This window comes from Choristoneura fumiferana, chromosome 29 (assembly GCF_025370935.1).
Source record: "Choristoneura fumiferana chromosome 29, NRCan_CFum_1, whole genome shotgun sequence".
NCBI lineage: Eukaryota > Metazoa > Arthropoda > Insecta > Lepidoptera > Tortricidae > Choristoneura > Choristoneura fumiferana.
This window is the reverse complement of record NC_133500.1, coordinates 5764331-5772790: the sequence shown is the minus strand read 5'-3', so window position 1 is coordinate 5772790 and position 8460 is coordinate 5764331. Positions and strand designations below refer to the sequence as shown.

The 8460-nt window shown below is 38.4% G+C and overlaps 1 long non-coding RNA gene across 1 annotated transcript; it reads right to left on the bottom strand.

Moving 5' to 3' along the window:
• Positions 1–1979: 1979 nt before the first annotated feature.
• On the bottom strand, positions 1980–3147 carry LOC141444267 (uncharacterized). The gene is made up of 2 exons (XR_012453157.1): positions 3057–3147; positions 1980–2521 (listed from the first exon to the last, which is right to left on the bottom strand). It is a non-coding gene; the product is annotated as an uncharacterized lncRNA (long non-coding RNA).
• Between the last annotated feature and the right edge of the window lie 5313 nt (positions 3148–8460).

The window sequence follows — 8460 nt, the reverse complement described above, 5'->3', positions numbered from 1 at the left end:
TATTTATTGTCTTAATAATTACTAATTTTAAAGTAATTATATTTTTTCGTAACACCAAGAAAAATCTTTTTTTAATATTTTAGGTAATTTCGTTCTTCTTTTCATTTAACATTAAACATTATAATCAGAGTACTAGTTTCACTTGAAGATTTCGTTAAAATTTATTTGTAAGAAAAGCGTGCACAATTAAACTTAAATATTTCGTGAAGTATGAAGGGTATCGGTGTCGGTTTTTTTTATAATACTTGTTATTTACTCAGAAATATATATAGTATGCATTAAACCATTCATGTTGCATACAACATACAATGTTTTTAAGCAATCAAGTAAAAACTACCATCAGGTAAGAAATAAAAACTTAAGATGGCGTTTTTTGCCAAAGTTTCAGTAAATATTTTTTAATATTTTTTTTACATAATGAATTTTATGATCTTTAATTTGGGATATTAAACATTTAAATCGGTTTATTAGTTTAGCTTGTAAAATTTATTGAATTTTTTTAAACAAATTTGTGCTCACATTTAAACTTTCATATTTCGTGAAATATGATAGGTATCGGTGTCGAATTTTTTTTAAATACTTATTATGTACTCAGTAATATGTATATGCATTAAACCATTCATGTTGCATACAGTTTTTTTTAAGCAATCAAATAAAAACTACCAATCAGGTAAGAAAAAAAAACTTGAGATGGTGTTTTGTGCCAAAAGTTTTCAGTAAATAATTTTTTTATATTTTTTATAAATAATGAATGTTATGAGCTTTAATTTGAGATATTAAACATTGAAATCGGTCTATTACTTTAGCTTGTAGAATTTTTTAAATATTTTTTAAAGAAATTTGTGCTCACATTTAAACTGTCATATTTCGTTAAATATGATAGGTATCGGTGTCGGATTTTTTTAAAATACTCGTTATGTACTCAGCAATATGTACATGCATTAAACCATTCATGTTGCATACAGTTTTTTAAGCAATCAAGTAAAAACTACAAATTAGGTAAGAAAAAAAACTTAAGATGGCGTTTTTTGACAAAAGTTTTTTGTAAATATTTTTTTGTATTTTTTATAAGTAACGTATATAATAGGCTTTCATTTGAGATATTAAACATTGAAATCGGTTTATTACTTTAGCTTGTAGAATTTTTTGAAATATTTTTTAAAGAAGTGGCGCCATCTCTGTCCTAAGGGGTGAAACTTCCGCTGCTGCGAATCAAATCACTCAGTTTAGTCTGTACTATCACTGTGCAAAGCGGCTTGCTTTCTTCACGAAGTGCAGCATCCGGCCAAAAAATGGCCTTAACAAGTATGACTATTAGATCATTCGTGTACGATAACCCAAAGATTGAAAATAATAAGCTCGCTAATTTTAGACCATTATAAACTTTAATTACACCTTAATAACACAACAGATAAATGGCACAAAAAAAAACGCTCAAACATTTCACTCCGCAGCGGGGTCACTTTACAAATTTCAAATAGTCGGGTCTATTTTGTTTAAAATGTGAATGCAAATACTTGGCACGGCCGTAATAAACCGGGTAACCCGCGGGTCGCTATGCAAACTGTTAATCGTGGCTGACATTCCTGAACACAGCTGTGTTGGGAGAGGGTGCACTTGTATTTAAAAACGCTTTGCTTGAAATTTGAATTAATGGTATAAGAGAAAATCTTTTTAAGGGTTCTGTACCTTAAGAAGACGAAAAAAGGGTTTCCTTTTATTCTTCCCTTATAGGTTCACTTTATTGTCCGTCTGTCTGTCTGTCGGTTAAGAACCTTTATCTCGGGAACGTGGAGTTATTGAGTTGAAATTATTATCATATACTTAGGGTCTACAGTCGCTTGCAGCTGTGAAGAAATCAAACTTCTAAGTTGCCATAAAAAAAAGAAATGTCCGTACCGTTGTCAAGGGCAGACCTCTTGAGGGGAGGTTTGACCTTAAAGGAGGCCTAGTAAGTTATTCTTTGAGTAACAATAAGACTTTTTAATAATTATTTAATTAAAAATTGAAGACAAAAAATAACAGGCCTAGTTTGACAAAATTAAAAGTAAAAGTATTACGAGAATCTCAGGTAGTAAGTTCAAGCGATTTTATTGAGAGGTGGTTCTGATTATTCGGTCTCCCTGGCCTACACTTCCCTGGAGTCGGAGAGAAGAACCCGGAGCGAAGAGGCTGGCCACAGCAGGGGAGCCTGGTCCAGCTGAGTGGTCGTCGGTGCCGAGGTCAAAAGGGCCTTAGGGCGGCAGGACGAGCAGCCTGGACAAGTGTTCCACGCCGGAACGATCAGGGTCTTGGACGAGCCAGGAAGGATGTGCAGTACTCGGAAGTTAAGGCCGTCAGGGCTTAGTGTCAGGTTAGGGCGTAAAGGGGCCGCCTGAGCCGTGAGAGCTGTAGCCGAACGGAGCTTTGAAAGTTGTAGCCGTGCAGAGCGGAGAAAGCTGTAGCCGTACGGAGCTTGTAAGCCGTACGAAGGTTTGTAAGCCGTACAAAGGTGTGGAAGTTGAAGCCGTACGGAGGTGCCCTGTAAATTAGGTGGTGTCAGTTGTGGTCCAGTGCTAGATTGTTTGCCAGTCACTCCTCTGCAGCGATGCCCCAACTCTTAGGGTGTGCTGAATTGCAGTGAGTGGCAAGGACAATCATACGGAGTTACAGGCAGGCAAAGGAAAGTGATTCTAGTTTATATAATTATTTTAAAAAAACAAAAGGTAAAAATAAATAGCCTAAGTGACCGTTAAAATTTGAAATACAACAGTTCACTAAATAACCGTTAGAGGATTACATTTGAAATTAAACGTTACTTAGCTGAGTTTGAAATTATTTTAACACCGGTAAGCATCCGTTGCATAAAAGTAATAAGCATTAACATAGTTCTGAGTTTATAACAACGGGTGAGAGAAATTAACAAGTGTTAAAATATTAAGTATAAGAAATGTTTGAAATAAAGATTCCCTGGCCAGGGGAAGCCTTCAGTTCAATTACACAAAGTTAAATTATAAAGAAAATAATTATAATAAAATACACAGAAAAACACAAGAGTTAAATATCGGAGAACTTACCAAGTCTGGGCGTATGGAGCTTTCGAGAGAGCTGTTTAGTGTAGTGTAAGCTGTTGAATGTGTGTTTTACAGCTGTGCTTCAGCTTTTAAGGGCGAGATATTACAGTTAGAATTCCCCCGGTCACAGCTGATCGACAGCACCCCTTGGCCGACAAAAACGGTCAAGGGTGAGTTGGTTTAATATATTTAGTCGTACAAACTCGTGTAGTAGATGAGTGTAATAAAATGCCTACTTTTATAAAATAATAAGTAAATAATAAATAAATATTAAATACATATTATTACGTAAATAAATAAGTCAAGAGAAAACTACGGTGGCGACCTCTAGAGTTCGTCCGCCATTCTGCTCAGAGATCCCTTATTGAGGAAAGCGCCATCTAGCTTACACTGAGCTAACTACGATGTCAGCGATCGCCTGTGTGCATCGTGACAGTACGCCCGTCCCTCCAAAAGAAATTTGAGCCTCATAGCAAATTTCGATGAAAAAAAATACACTATGACATAACGCTTACATACGTCGTCTCTCATACTATGATCATACTTCTACTCTCATGTCGGGTCAAACAACAACAGAGGCTTGTTGACCCTTATGTCAAGGAATAAAATGTGTTAATGGAAGGTGGACGTTGTATGCATTCATAAAAATATAATTATAGACATTAATTAAATCTGTGATTGAAATTACCATCCGTTCCAATCATTAGAGTTTTAAATTACAGAGGCTAAGGGCATATTTTACGTGTTACCAACCGCACGGGTTCCGTAATTCAAATTTTAAAATACTTTTAACGAGTTGCAAGTTCTCGGGTAAAGGCTTAAGGACAGATCAATTAATATTATAATAATGAGTGGCGGACCGTGACAAATGATTATACTAGTTTAGCGTGTACCAAGTAATATGTACGCGCTATAGATTTAAAGAAATAATAGTGCAAAAGGTGCAGCTATTATACGTCCGCGCGGAGGCGGCGCGCTAAAATGACTTGATTCTATAAATAGAACCGTGCGTCTAAGTGATAAGGGAGTGCGATAAGGGAAAAATAAATTAATACGCGTGCGCATTCGCCGGTGCTAAATGGAGACTGATGTGACGGCGCGCGACAGCTGATCGCCCGTCCAGATGCATTATGTAATTAGTATCTACATGATAAGGAAGCAAATAATGCATTATTATTTAATGTGCGCAGACGCTACCTGCCGCCGGTGTTAATTTTAAATCTTTAATATGCCATGCACCTAAATCGTTACCAGAAAGATCCTGTAGTTCGAAAACGAGTGGAGATCTTTTTTTAGTTATTTTACACTTAACGAACTTTGGTGCAAGTTTTTGCAAAAGTATTTAGACTTATCACTTAAGAAATACGTGCGCTTCCAGACCAAGTCTCCCACATTAAATTCAGCCGGTTTCGGCGTAAGTTGTAACGCGCAATGTTTTTTTGATGTGCGTTATAAAGTGAGTGTTGAACTTTATCAAATATATGGGTCAAGAAACCCATGTTTGTGCGTAAATATCGCGAGGTAGAAAAAGTATTTCATTCCCCAAATCGTTATCAACGAAGTGTGAACCACAAGTCACTAACTCTCTGCCGTAAACAAGGAAGGAAGAGTATAACGGTTACCTCGTTCACAGAATTATTTATAGCGAATTGTACTTTAGGTATGTTGACGTCCCAAGTCCTATGGTCGTCGTTAACAAAGGTGGAGACGCAGGATATTATAGTTTTATTGTAGCGTTCCGTATTATTAATATGTGGACTGTACTTTGCTATTAAAAACTGGTTAGGCACCTTGTATTTATGAGAAATGTTTTTAGTTCGCGGCTAATTAGTTGTGACGCATTATCCATGTAAATGGTTTGCGGTATTCCGTGAACTAAGAAAATGGAATCTTCTAAATGTTTGACTACGATTGCCGCAGTTGCGTTACGTACCGGAATAAGAAACAATATTTTGAGAAAATACAAGTAACCACGAGCAAGTAACTATTTTGTTTACGACTAGTGGGCAATGGACCGACGAAGTCCAAGGCTAGGGCTTGAAAGGGCCTCGAGCACTGTTTAGGCCTTCCCATTTCACCTAGTGTCGCGTGCGTAGGATGTTTATAAGCGATGCAAGTGTCGCAAGAGGAAACGAACTTTGTTACGTCTCTATACATGCCTACCCAAAAGTATTTGAGTGCTATACGGTGATAGGTTTTGAAAACGCCTAAGTGTCGGCTGTTGGTTCTGCATGATTTTCTTTTATAATTTGTTCGCGTAATTCCGCTGGCACAACCTCTTTCACGCGAACTCATTGTTAAACTAGTATCTGACTTAGTAAGTCTATATAAGGAATTGTTTACAATTTTATAATTGGGAAACCTTGCGGTGTGTTTACACAGCTATTATACAAGTCTAAGTACCATTTGTCTTGCGAATTGAGATACGAGTTAGCAATAGTTATTGCCGACACCGGCACGGATCTTGATAACGAATCAGGTATAACGTTATCTTTGCCGCGACGATGTAAAATCTCAAAATCGAAAGAAGACAATCTTACGCCCCAACGGGCTAGGCGTCCGGTTGGTTATAAGAGAAAGGAACCATTTCAAGGATGAATGGTCGGTATAAACTTTGAATGTTTTTCCGTTTTCCAAGTAACAGCGCCAGTGTTCTAAGGCTACTAGTACGGCTAAGGTTTCCCGTTCAGTTACACTATAATTCTTTCACAGCCTGTTAATGACCTACTCATATAAGCGACCGGGTGCTCCTGGCCGTTTATATTTTGACATAACATACCGCCGACGCCATAGTCACTAGCGTCAGTGTGTACTTCGAACGGTAAATCAAAGTGGGACAAGAAAGAACCGGAGTTGTTACGAGGCAGGCTTTAAGTTTTAAAAATGCCTGTTCGGCCTCTGGCGTCCACTGAAATGGGGGCTTTCTTTTTATTAGAAGTTAAATATTTAAGGGCCCTGCCAGAGTACTAAAGTTGGGAACGAAACGGCGGTACCAAGAGGCGGTACCCAGAAAACGTTTTACCTTTTTTTGAAGTTGGTCTAGGATAGTTTACGATTGCATTTACTTTTTCTGGGTCTGTACGCAGCCCTTGAGCGTCTACAACGTAACCTAAGTATTTGAGACTGTCCCTGAAGAACTGAGTTTTCTCAAAGTTGATAGTTAGACCAGCTGTTTTTAATTTAGTTAGGACGCGCAGAAGTAATGTCACGTGGTCCTCGAATGAATTACTAACACAGACTATATCGTCGAGGTAACAGAAACTTTCATTTCAAATTCGGGCCGAACAAACTATCGACTAAACGTTGCTGTGTAGCTGGCGCGTTAGTTAGACCAAAAGCCATAGTTTTAAAACAAAAGTGCCCTTGACGGTACGAAAAACGCTGTTTTCGTTTTATCCGCTGATTAATGGGTATCTGCCAAAAAGCTTTAGAAAGGTCGATGCTAGTAAGAACTTAGCATCTCTAAGGTTATCTAAAATTTCCGAAATGTACGGTAAGCTATATGCGTCCTTTTTAGTTACTGAGTTAAGTTTCTACTGTCTAAACAAAATCTAGGCTTGCCGTCTTTTTGTTTACTAAAAGTACTGGCGATGACCAAGCGCTTTCACAAGGTCGATTACGTCAAGCTGTAGCATTTCGTCGACCTGTTCGTTAATAATTCTAAGTTTCTCAGGAGACATGCGGTAAAATCTTTGGCGTATCGCCTCAGTGTCGCCGTATCTATATTGTGTGTTATTAACGAAGTTCGACCTAAACCTATCCGTTCGTAAGAAATGCTGTTAAATTGGCTTATGATGTTATCTGCCTGGACGCGTTGAGACTCAGTTAAGTGACTATAGGAATAAGAGTTTGGGAACCCTCGACTTGCTCTGTGTGCTTGATGGCGCATTCGCTTACCCCATACTATACAAGTATTGGGGCAAACTTTAAAGGTGCGCCAGAAGTCAACACCTAGAATGAGCGAAGTGAGGATTCCCGGAACTACATATGACCTTACAGTGTGAGTTATAGACTCAAAGGTCAAGTCCAGGTCGAAATATCCTACACTATCTAGATGTTGGCCGCCCGCGGCTGTTACACGCACAGAGTCGTCGATTAGTAGTTGATGTCCCCTTTCAAGTAATCTATTGTGAAAATGTTACCTATAATAGTAACGGCGGAACCAGAGTCGAGCAGAGCCGATACCTCTAGTCCGTTAATAGATACCTTTACAAAAGGTCGCGAGTCTACATAGGGGTTGAGGCGATACAGTGGCCACTTTATATGAATTAAAAAAATTTGATACATAATTAAGCCATTGTGACCAGTTATTTTCTTTTATTAGACTGTGATCACATGGATCGCCTCGCCTTCAGTTTTTGAAGTTGAGGTTGTAGGAACTGGTTTTTTATTATTGCATTTAGAGCAATTAATAGATTTAACGCCGGCAATCCGCATTTAAAACAGACTATCGTACGAGGCGCTTTGCAGCTTCGTAATGTATGAGTGTTTGTACGACAACGCGGGCAAAATAGTTTTATATTATTATTGTTGTTATTTGCGAGCTGATTGCATTAACCGGATAGCGGGTTTATAATTAGAGAATTATGTGCACTGGCGTTGTTACCTGGGGAATTCTTCCCTTGATATGGTTGCTTGGAGAGTTTAGGAAAGACGATTGTTTATTGTAAGCGAATTCTGCGCGAGCGTATCCGAATTCGCTCGCGGAGGTTCGCGGAATTGGACATACGCGCATGAACCACTTCGTAGTTATGGCAAGTTTACGCAGGTATTTAAATTATCTATTTTTTCCGCCGTGGCTATGACAGTAGCGAAGCACGGCCGAATATTATGTAGAACAATTTCTAATTGTTCTTCTTCAGTAAATGGCACGGTTAGCCTTGAGAACATGCCGTGCATAATTGAGAGATAAATCGTTATATTCTCGCTTTCGCCCTGAGTACGCGCGCGAATTTCCGATTTTAATCTGTAGTCGTAATCGTGCTGAGAAAATACTTCTATGAGTTGTGTAGAGAGGTCATGCCAGTTATCTATGGAATCCTTAACCGAACGGAACCAGTGAAGGGCGTCTCCTTCGAATATTTCCGTTGCATGTTGAAGAAATTTTCCAGGTTTTAAATTGCGCGCGGCTAAAAATTCTTTTACCCGTTGTACAAAAGAGCGTACGCAGGTCTTCCCGTTGTACCGTAATTTAGCTATATCAGAAGACATACCACGGTCGCAAGTAACTGCTATTTTTGTAGGGTGTTGCGGACTGAAAGAATTGGTATTATTGCAGAGCCGTGAGTGACTTGTGGTGTTTCCTCACATTGTTCGAATCCTCTCCTTCGTTAGTGTCGATGACTGGTCGCAAGTCCGCTAACTCTTGGTATATTAATTGAAATTTATTTAAACAAACATTATAAGA